The following is a 10,461-nucleotide window of genomic DNA, read 5'->3' as shown; positions in this document are numbered from 1 at the left end:
AGGAAACATAAGATACTTACAGAAACAAAAGAGAAATAAACACTATAATAGATGGCTTCATTACTAAGTAACGATCACTTCCAGGCAACCTACAAAAGGATACTTAATATAGAAATACAAAAAGAAATTAACGTATTTTACAATTTAATTATAATACGTCTAAAACACACAGGTACGCTGAAAGAGATCTCCATTAGAGACAAGCCCACTTCTGTTTACATTTTCATTGTTTTGTTTTTACTTTACATTGGAAAATTTAATAAAATAGTCTGTAATAAACGCTCTAATTTTCCAATAATGCAGTGTTTACATCGTTGTGTCGTTGTAGGCAACTCGTTACGATGTAACGACATCGTTACCGTGATGGCTGTTTGATTAACCAACGACTTGATTAAATCTTCGCTGACTTCAGCCTGCAAATTACTCGCCTGAAAGATAATTAACTTGGAACTAAACGATGGATAGTCGGTAAATGGGTTTTGTATTGGGGCTTGACGTTGTTGTACTTAGATATTAATTATATGCTCAGGTTTGTTGCCTCAACAGGCACCCTTAGGCCTGTTGTCCTAAATTTTCTACCGGGTGAATTAAGAGGTAATGACAATGCGGTAATTGGTTTTCGGATTTAAGTTTTTTAAAATAACAAATGCTTATTTTATACCTCTTCAAATAATTATAACATTTTCTCGAAAAAGTTTTATATACCTAGTAAAAAAAAAACATAGGTATCTTTTTAATTAATTTCAAATTTCGCGCGAAAACGATTGGTGTGACATTTTAATAAACAAAAAACCTGACAGATAGTTTTTTTTATTTTATGACAAGTATGTGACGTCACACGAAGCTCAAATATGGCCGTCCGTGTGTAAAAATAAAATATTTAAAAATTATCTAAATAAAAAGGAACCTTCGTATAATTTTCGTTAAATGATATCCGACGTACTTATTTCATATTTTATTGTTAGAACTGTCAAGTGATTCTAAGCTAGTTAATAGCAGAAATTATTGAAGATATGGATTCAATTTGATTTACATTTCAATCATTCTACATTGAATAATTTTCATAGCAAGTCATAGAAATTCAGTGCATAGAAATTCTTTGCCTTCGATATTTGAACTCTTAATCACTTCATCATCATCAGCCGTATGACGCCCACTGCTGGGCATAGGCCTCCCCCAAGGATCTCCACGACGATCGATCCTGCGCTGCCCGCATCCAGCGGCTTCCCGCGACCTTCACCAGATCGTCGGTCCACCTTGTAGCGGGCCTACCCACTACTTACACTTTTTTACGTGATTTTTAAATACTGTTTGTTCAGTTGGTATTAAGTAACTTCTTGGCCGGAGTATTTATTCCCGATATATTAATCGTAAATATTAAAAAAATAAACAATAAATCAATCTTATAATCGTTAAAAACAACTTTAAACCGTTGCCAAAATGAATACCTATTAAAATATATGACGTTACTTTGCGTTTATCTACGTAAATTTTCAACCAGCGTTTGGGGTGTGATGTATGGGTGTTAATGAACATTTTAATAAAGTTAGCAAGTGGTGAGAGAGTACTGGCGACAGTCACTCTCGGATTACTGGTAATCCGCGCGTGGGCATGCATGGAAGGGTACTAGTCTGATGTCTGGCGCAAGTTATACGCTTCAGCGAGAAAGAAGCAGCTGATTGAAATGAATAGCGTGAGAAAGATAAAGATTTTACATACGTTTTTACTAGTTACGCAAATTAATTTGTTTTTAAACATGATTCTAATACTTCATGCCCTTCACCTGATTGTCTGAAAAAGTAAAAACATCTGCATCGACCCGCAGTAGAGAAGCGTGGTGTAGTATGCTCCATACCCCCTCCGGTTGGATGGAGGCCTTTGCCGAGCAGTGGGACTTATATATTATATAGGCTGTTTATGGTATGATTCTCATAGAAAAGAAGGTACTTACTTACTAACGTGATGAAAAATAAATTTCTAGATTGTAAAGTAACTGTACAGTGCCTGGAAAAGGTATTGTGGAAGAGGATAGGGGAAGCCTTTGCTCAGCAGTGGGACACGATAGGCTAGAGAAAGAAAATAACCATAGTAATAAATACCTACTTACTGAATATTCTTTGTGCATGTTTTGTTAGATCTTATTAAGTCTAATATGCAGTTCAAAAGACATTCACTTTGAAAAAAAATATTAGTGTGGTGACCTAAGAGGTTTTAGTAAAGAAATAGTAAAAGCAGAAATCTTACATGAGTCGCACTTTCCTATATATAATGTTAAAAGTCCGTACAACAGATATTCCGCACTTTTCCTTACTTGTACCACAAGATAGTACTAGGGTAGCCGCGCCAACAATCAAAACGAACTAGCGGTTTTAATATTGTCGTCGATTTATAAGGATAAGTCGGCGGCAAATATTAAATTTGTTAACGATAGCACAGATTAAATGGGAGGGTCGGAGGACCCCTGGGATGTACAGCTTGTTTATGGTACCCGGAACCGATGGAATTTGTATTCAATACATTGGGGAAATCGTATGCAAAATCTATGATCATAAAATATAATATATCTTGGTACTATTTCAAGTGACGTATTGAAGATTTTACTACCTGGCCGTACAAGTACCTTATCGATTTTTAACCGACTTCAAAAAAGGAGGTTATCAATTTGACCCGTTGTTTTTTGAATAGTGGAGCGGATTCCCACTCAGAATCGTATCTGGTGCAACGCATATCGCTGGCTGTTCAACGCGGAAACGCAGCTAGCATTATGGGTACATTTGCACCAGGTACGATTCGAGGCGGGCTTCTTAATTAATATAGTCTAGTTTAAGTGTTAATTGTACATAATTTATTTTATTTTGAGTTCTGTTTATTTGTTTTAGTTTTATTTTAATTTTATTTCTGTTTTCTTTCATATTTTTCTAATATTTTTGTTATGTAACTGTTTTGTTTATGGTGTAAATAAATTCTTTAGAGTAACGCCATTTGACCCGTACCATGCATGTAATATTGTTAGAATTGCATAATATTCGTATATGTTAGTCTACGAGAGCTTCTAACTACGTGTGACCACGCATTTCTCAGAAACTACAAATCGTATTACAGTAAGTATTTAGTTTTATTGTGTTAATAATATTTCTTTAAATTGCATGGCAACATTCGTAAATTATTATATCTTCGAATAAAGTCCTCATATAATAATGATCAAACTTCACTTAGAAGTTCGTTTGATCATCTAGTATCGTCCAATTTACGGAAGAGTCAAGTTTTGAAATTCACTTAGTAATTTTAATGTTATGGTCATAAATTATTATGAAACTTTTTTGAAATTACTTTACTTGGTCATTCATACAGATTATGTGCGGGCTAGATATTACCGTTTTCTTTGGATGAGAGAAGTATCGTCATCTAGTTGTTCTTTGGATTTCTAGTTCCCAAATACCTTGTGTTGTCGAATACTTATTATATTGTTGGTTATAATTATAAGCTACTCTATTCACATTGGACATTTCCCAAGCTGCGTTGGATGCAAATCGCTTTAACAAAATTTTTCAACCTTATCACAGTCGTTAGTAGCATAAATAGTGTCACATCCCATAAATAACCTTGAACTACCTACTCCATTTCAGCTTCAAAGCCTTGAGCGAGCCTTATTTCAATATAAACGGATGGTTGGTAGATTAATCACGTTTTACGTAGATCCGCCCTTACCACGAGTCCACGAGTTTAGCCTTTTTTCCACAAGCCCTTTTGCACGAGTTCTTTCTGCTAGTGATACAACTGGACGTCGCTTCCTCTGGGAGATGTAGACATGTACATAACCTCTTAAGACCGAGATTTCCAGACACAATAGTTAAACAATGGGGTTTGGATTTATAAAGAACATTCGGTCTTAGGAGGATATATCATACATTACGGATCGAACGTTGAATTTATGTAGGTACATATATCATCGTTCGTTGAGTACTTACCTATCTTCTTCAACTAAGAGCCATACTCTTGTCGTTGTCACATTTTCCAGTCATCTCTCTACCCAAAGCCAAATATAGCTACGAATCCTTTCATCATCATCATCATCTCCCTAGCATTATCCCGTTTTTCACAGGGTCCGCTTACCTAACCTGAACCCAACACAAACCCCTAATAAACCCAACGAACCCAAATTTAATCATAAAATATAAATAACCCCTATACAATGCAATACAAAAACTCTTTATTGCACTTAAAATAAATATCAATAACGTCCCACTGCTGGTCACGGATCTCCCCAAAAGATACATGAACATAAAAATTGTTTTTTTTTTTTTAAACTGACGTGACGTATTGCAAATATTCTTCGAACAGGATTCGCTACTTGGGCGAAATCATAGTAGGGGTACAAGAGAATCGTCTGCGGATTATCGGCATGCAATATCCCGTAACATCCATCCTCATTAGAGCGACACGACGCCCCGCCTGCCCGCACTAAGCCAACTGACATCGACTTTATAATAGCGCTGTGAAAACACCTCAATGATATTATACTTTGTGAAGAAGCCCGTAAAAAATAAATTCAATAACAATCTTTAATCAAAAGTCATCATTATCATCATGAATTTAAGAGCCACGCTCTTGTCGGTGTAGCATTTAAAATACTCTCCATGCTACTTTTTTAGGGAAAAATAGGGCAGTGGTTTCCCTCTTGCCTTCCGCCCAATACGCCCAATCAAAGGTAGAGAAGACATTTAACATTGTACTATTTATATGATGGGGCCAAATAGGACAATGAAAGAGACGAGAAAATAAATTTAGGTATGCACCTATAAACAAGTAGATAAGGTAGGTACTTATCTAATCTACTTTGTTAAACTATTTCATGCCTGACATGAAGTCTCGTCAGACACAAACACACTACAAACTTGCTTGTCCCTAGTCTTCTCTCGGCGCTTTTATTAAGATGTGTTTTATACCCAACGAAGTTTCTTCACAAGCTTCAACAAAGAAATCAGACATATACGAACAATATAAAACAAAAGCAATAACTACGTATGAGCATCTAGAAAATGGAGGTTGCGATGGAAACAAGTTGGCTCGTAACACCGGGTCGTAAGTACGCTCGAAGGCACGGTTCCGGGAGGAGCATAAATCTTCGCATATTGCCTGCCGAGGAGTATCGCGCCGTAAGAGAAACAGCCAACCCTTGGCTACCTCGTTATTAAGCTCTCACACCCATTGTCTCCGTCCCTTTCGCACGTACTACCTCCTGAAACAACCGGCGAGCTTGCCGTCTCCCTCCAATTTCAATTTACTCGAGACGGATTTTCAGGGTTTATAGGATCGCTTATTGTAGTATATGGAGTAACATCAGATAATATCTAACATGTATTTTGTAACAGAGGTTTATTTATGTATGTATTTATTTCCCCTTTTTTGTATATATTTCAACGTAATTTTTCATGAAACTCGACACATTCAAATAAAGCTTTTACTACCTAAATATAAAATATCCACTCCACTTGGAAATGAGGAAACCGATCCTGCAATTATCAATAACCTTATTTAATGTAAGGAACAATTTTATTGATACTTATAAGTAAAATTATATGCCCAAGGATATAATTTTACTTATAAGTATTAGAACAGATACTTACTTGATAAGATAGCGCTAAGAAAAACTCTACGCACACATAGTAAATATTTAGTAATAATTATGTGACTCTACTTGTAAACTTTAATATTTTATGACAGACACTTAAGTCTTTGTATTTTTCTTGAAATTATCAGGCATCAGCTTTCATAAATAACCTCTGAAAGATTCTTCTACCCTCTTCTAGACTTTGCAATGCGTACTGTAAACCTTTTCCATATACTAGTATGCAATGTGATTTTGTGATCGCGAGGTACGCAATACAGACGACAGCCTTCCGTTCTCGTTAGAGAGGTCGGTTGTCCCTCTCACACCCGTTTACCCACTTATATCACTTTATGAAACAAACGACCGAAACATAAGAAAGGAAATAACGATTTCTGAAAGTAATATACTTAGCTGTTTGGGAATGGAATGCTGAAGAAAATGGAATGAGAAGTCTTGATTTAATATATCCAAGATTTTGTTTTGTTCATCTGATAGTGGAAGAAAAATATGAAAAGAATTATAATTTAATGGAAACAATGGCGCTGGATTCAGCAGACATCCAAACTACACTCCGGACACTTCATACAAAGAACGTCGTTTTACACAGACACTACGCATTGACATTATCGTATACATGCATCTGTGTGTGTGACGTCTGACACCATATCATTCATGACTAAATCATAATAATATAATAATGACTAAACTATGTTTGAGAGGAAGTGAGGACTCAGACGCTGGTGGGGAGCGGAGAGTTGGCGTTCTTTATAAGGAACTAGCGACCCGCCCCGGCTTCGCTCGGGTGCAATGCTGAGGAAAAAATGAAATTATTTACGACATCACATTAAAAACCTCACAAATAACAGTATTTCTCCACTATTTAATGGATGTTATTATACTTATAAACCTTTCCCTTGAATCACTCTATCTATTAAAAAAAACTCATCAAAATCCGTTGCGTAGTTTTAAAGATTTAAGCGTACTTTGTTTTATACTATGTAGTGATAATATTATTCTATGCCTAAAAGGGTTGTTTAAGATTTCTACCTACAATTGACGCGTGTTCCATATTATTTTAGCTTGTCGATCACCCGTCCCTTTCCTTTTTGGCTTAAAATAAAATAGGAGATAGTCATTAGTAGGTACATATTATTGTCTTGTATTGTTATCGTTAAATACTCACTTTTATTTATCCACTACAAACTTCATGTTTTCTTTTTCTGTAACTTTATCAACATCGACAAATTCGGTGCACAAAATACATCTGCTAATTTAACGCGACAACTGTTACTCACCTTTCAGATCCATAAAAATAACGGCGTAGATATAAATCTACAATATAAATATTCTATCTATTTTTACTCCGGAATCCTTGCATAAAACATACAAAGCTTTTGATATCGGTTTCAATAATGGGTCACGCGCACAATTAATCAAGGCCGGACAATAGAACGATGTCTCCTTTGATAACAGTAGATGCTATGAGGAGGATGGTGTAAGATGGGCGGGGAAGTCGTTGCCAGAAGTGGGTGTGATCCTCTGTGGTAGCCGATCGATTGTTTGTCGGTATTCTATGCTACAGATTGTCGGTCACCGATCGTATTATTGTGAAGAAACATTATAAGGAAGGACGTTCCAGCCTGCGTTCACCAAAAACAATATAGATGGCGTTCTACAGCTTTAACATGATATTTACCTATTCTTTCATTACTCGGGTACATAATTATTAAAAAATACATGGCCAAAGCATATATAATAGTATTTTATGCAACAGTTGTATAAGAAGGGTCAAAAAATGCGAGTGGCGTGAGTTGCGATGTGAGCCTTGGCGAACATCGCAATAAGAGACGCCACGAGCATTTTTTGACCTAGTTATACAACGTTGCATACAATACTTTTTCTACGACGACGTAATTTTAAACGAAACACAAAAATTTTCCAATTTATTTTCCAACGCGCGGGAAAATGGCGGCAAATGTATACTTTTTTTTTATAGTATATCTATGGCACCAAACAAAGTAAAGGTGCCAGTTTCCAGGTCAAAAAAAAAAAACAACAACAATGCTTTTTTGGCGACATTATAGTACAGTTACACTTTGTAAACAATGCTTTTATAGGCCATAGAGCGTACACTTTTTCAAAGAGTTTAATTATGTATGTACTTATATTAGACTTTTTGGTTATTTAAATGCCAGATTAAAGTAGAGGAGTAGAAAAAAATAATTGTCGCTTGATATTTGGATCACATTATTTGCGGTCACGAGCATTAATATGTATACACTTTGGTACCATGTCACATTAACTTTTTTGTCATTTTTGACAATTGAACTATAAGTCTCACTGAATGTCAAATATGTTAGTGCGACAGAGTCCTAAAGTGGGTACATTATATTGCTCATGGCTGTATAGCATTGTTGCTACCTATATTGCTTCTCTTTATTTTGATCAGAATAATAATGGGTAGAAGATATAATTGTACCTGGGTGTAATAAAAAGGTCATCATTTATATCCAAAAACAAAGATAAAGATGCATACGTCTGTTATCCATGAAATTAGAAGGTTAAACAAAGAAAAATCTATACAGCGCAATCTATATTGGTTTTTTGGAACGAAGCCTGGAAAATCCTTCAGTATTTCATTTGTTTTAAGTGCAGTATTCGCTAACGCAGTTGGGTCGACCATTATAGACAGCTCACCAACTATCACGTTGCTCTAACAGAAAGCTCAGTGAGGTCTGGGTAGTTAGTTCATCTTGCGAAGGATGTACAGTCATGAGCAATATAATGTACCCACTTTAGGACTCTGTCGCACTAACATATTTGACATTTAGTGAGACTTACAGTTCAATTTGTCAAAAAAGTTAATGTGACATGGTACCAAAGTGTATACATATTAATGCTCGTGACCGTACCTCTGAGTACCCCAATAGGGGCATAGTCGTGGATTTACGTTTACTTAGTTTTATTGCAGAAAATCTGAAGTTACGATATATATAAATGAATTTACTGTTTGCCAAAATGTAAAACTAATAAAGTTTAGTTTTAAATTAGAAAACATAAATATCAGTCACATTAAAATTTGGCCTATCAATTAGGTATTTACGTATAAGTATATCTTTTGTTCGAAAATACATCAAGGTAACCTAAATAACCTGATTACCCTTATATACTTACGCGTATTTTATTCCGGATGACTTCCATTTGAAAAGAACGGTTTATTATTAGTATTCACGTACAATATAATGACGTATTTTTACACGAAATCCGAAATAAACACGCAGTGCGAAGTATGCGGACAATGAGGGACTTTCCAGGCTAAGTTCCCCAAAAATAATATAGATGGCGCTGTACACATTTTCCTTCGTTTAATGAAGAAGAATAAAGAATAAAATAAATTTATTGCCAGTAACAATTTACATTTGCTATAAGAACTAGGTAATTAAGAACATTACGAATACGGGCAAAAGGAAATGGCTCAGCTTGTGCTTGTGCTTGTGCGTTTAACCTTCTAATTTCATAGATAACATACATACATAATATGCATCTTTTATCTTTGTTTTTGGGTATAAATGATTTATAGGTTCAATAAGTCCACTGCTGGCAACATATCCTGAGAGTTTAGTTTATCTACTGTAATCCAAACCTGAGTTATGAGGGTTCAAAAAATCGGCGAAACGTTTCGAGAAAAGGTAGATAGTGCCTGCCCTTGCGCTTCACTTTGTTCGTCTTGACGGGGGCACTGCCGTGCCCCCAGATGACCCTTTTTATTACACCCAGGCACAATTACATCTTCCACCCATTTGAATTCTAATTAAAATAAAGAGAAGCAACCATATAGGAAGCACCATATTTCTATACATAATGTTGTCGAAATATCAAGCAACAATTATTTCATATTATGCTACTGCCATTGCATCGTGTTTTGGAATAATTATGTACCCGAGTAATGAGAAAATAGGTAATTATCACGTTAAAACTGTACAACGCCATCTATTTTATTTTTGGTGAACGTAGCGTGCAAAGTCCCTTATTAGATATCAAAAAATACAATCATACATTTGTATAGTGTAATCTATGTGTCTGAAATTCTGACTCTGAACTTCGGACAAATAAATAATGAGCATAACACAGTTCCTTCCGTAACCTTGATAATTATGTAAGTGAAACATTTATAACGTTGTTATTGCGTGAATCTCGTCTTCCGTAAACATTCGCGATTTAAGAAAAAAAAATGTGTATGATAGTAGATAGATACATGTGTTAAGTAAGTATGTACTTAAGTACTTATAATTCTTTTTTTGTCTGGTTGTCGAAAAAGTGTAAGTGAGTGCAAATAGTAAGTAGGATATCTACTTTATTTGTTTTAGGCATAAGTAATCACATTACACGGGGTTTTTATTTTGTATAGGTACAATAAAATATCGTAGGTATACATAATCCATTTTCAATACAACAGTTTGTTCGTTAAATATTGCTTTTCAAGTAGAACTTATGACGTCATAGACGTTTGAAATTTCATCCGTACAAAAATTACGGTTCAATAGTTGCAAAATGTTGATTCACGCACTTACTACGAGAGGTATGCGTGCGGTCCATTCACTATCATTCCTCATTGTCCCTTTGTCCGTCCGTCAGTGGCGGCCCAAACAAGCATTCTCTCTGCGCTAGAAAAAAAATCAATGTTTACCTTTATACTCGAGGATATATTTTTATACAAAGTACGCTTTATAATGAGGAGCGTTTACAGAATAACGCCTGTTTACAATGCCGTGATGTGGGCTGGAATTAAAGGTGTCGTGAATGGACACTGCGGTGCCTACTATTGCGGGGTGGAGGAAAAGTCCCGACTC

Source organism: Pectinophora gossypiella, chromosome 15, assembly GCF_024362695.1.
Source record: "Pectinophora gossypiella chromosome 15, ilPecGoss1.1, whole genome shotgun sequence".
In the NCBI taxonomy this organism is placed as follows: domain Eukaryota; kingdom Metazoa; phylum Arthropoda; class Insecta; order Lepidoptera; family Gelechiidae; genus Pectinophora; species Pectinophora gossypiella.
This window is presented reverse-complemented; position numbering follows the sequence as displayed.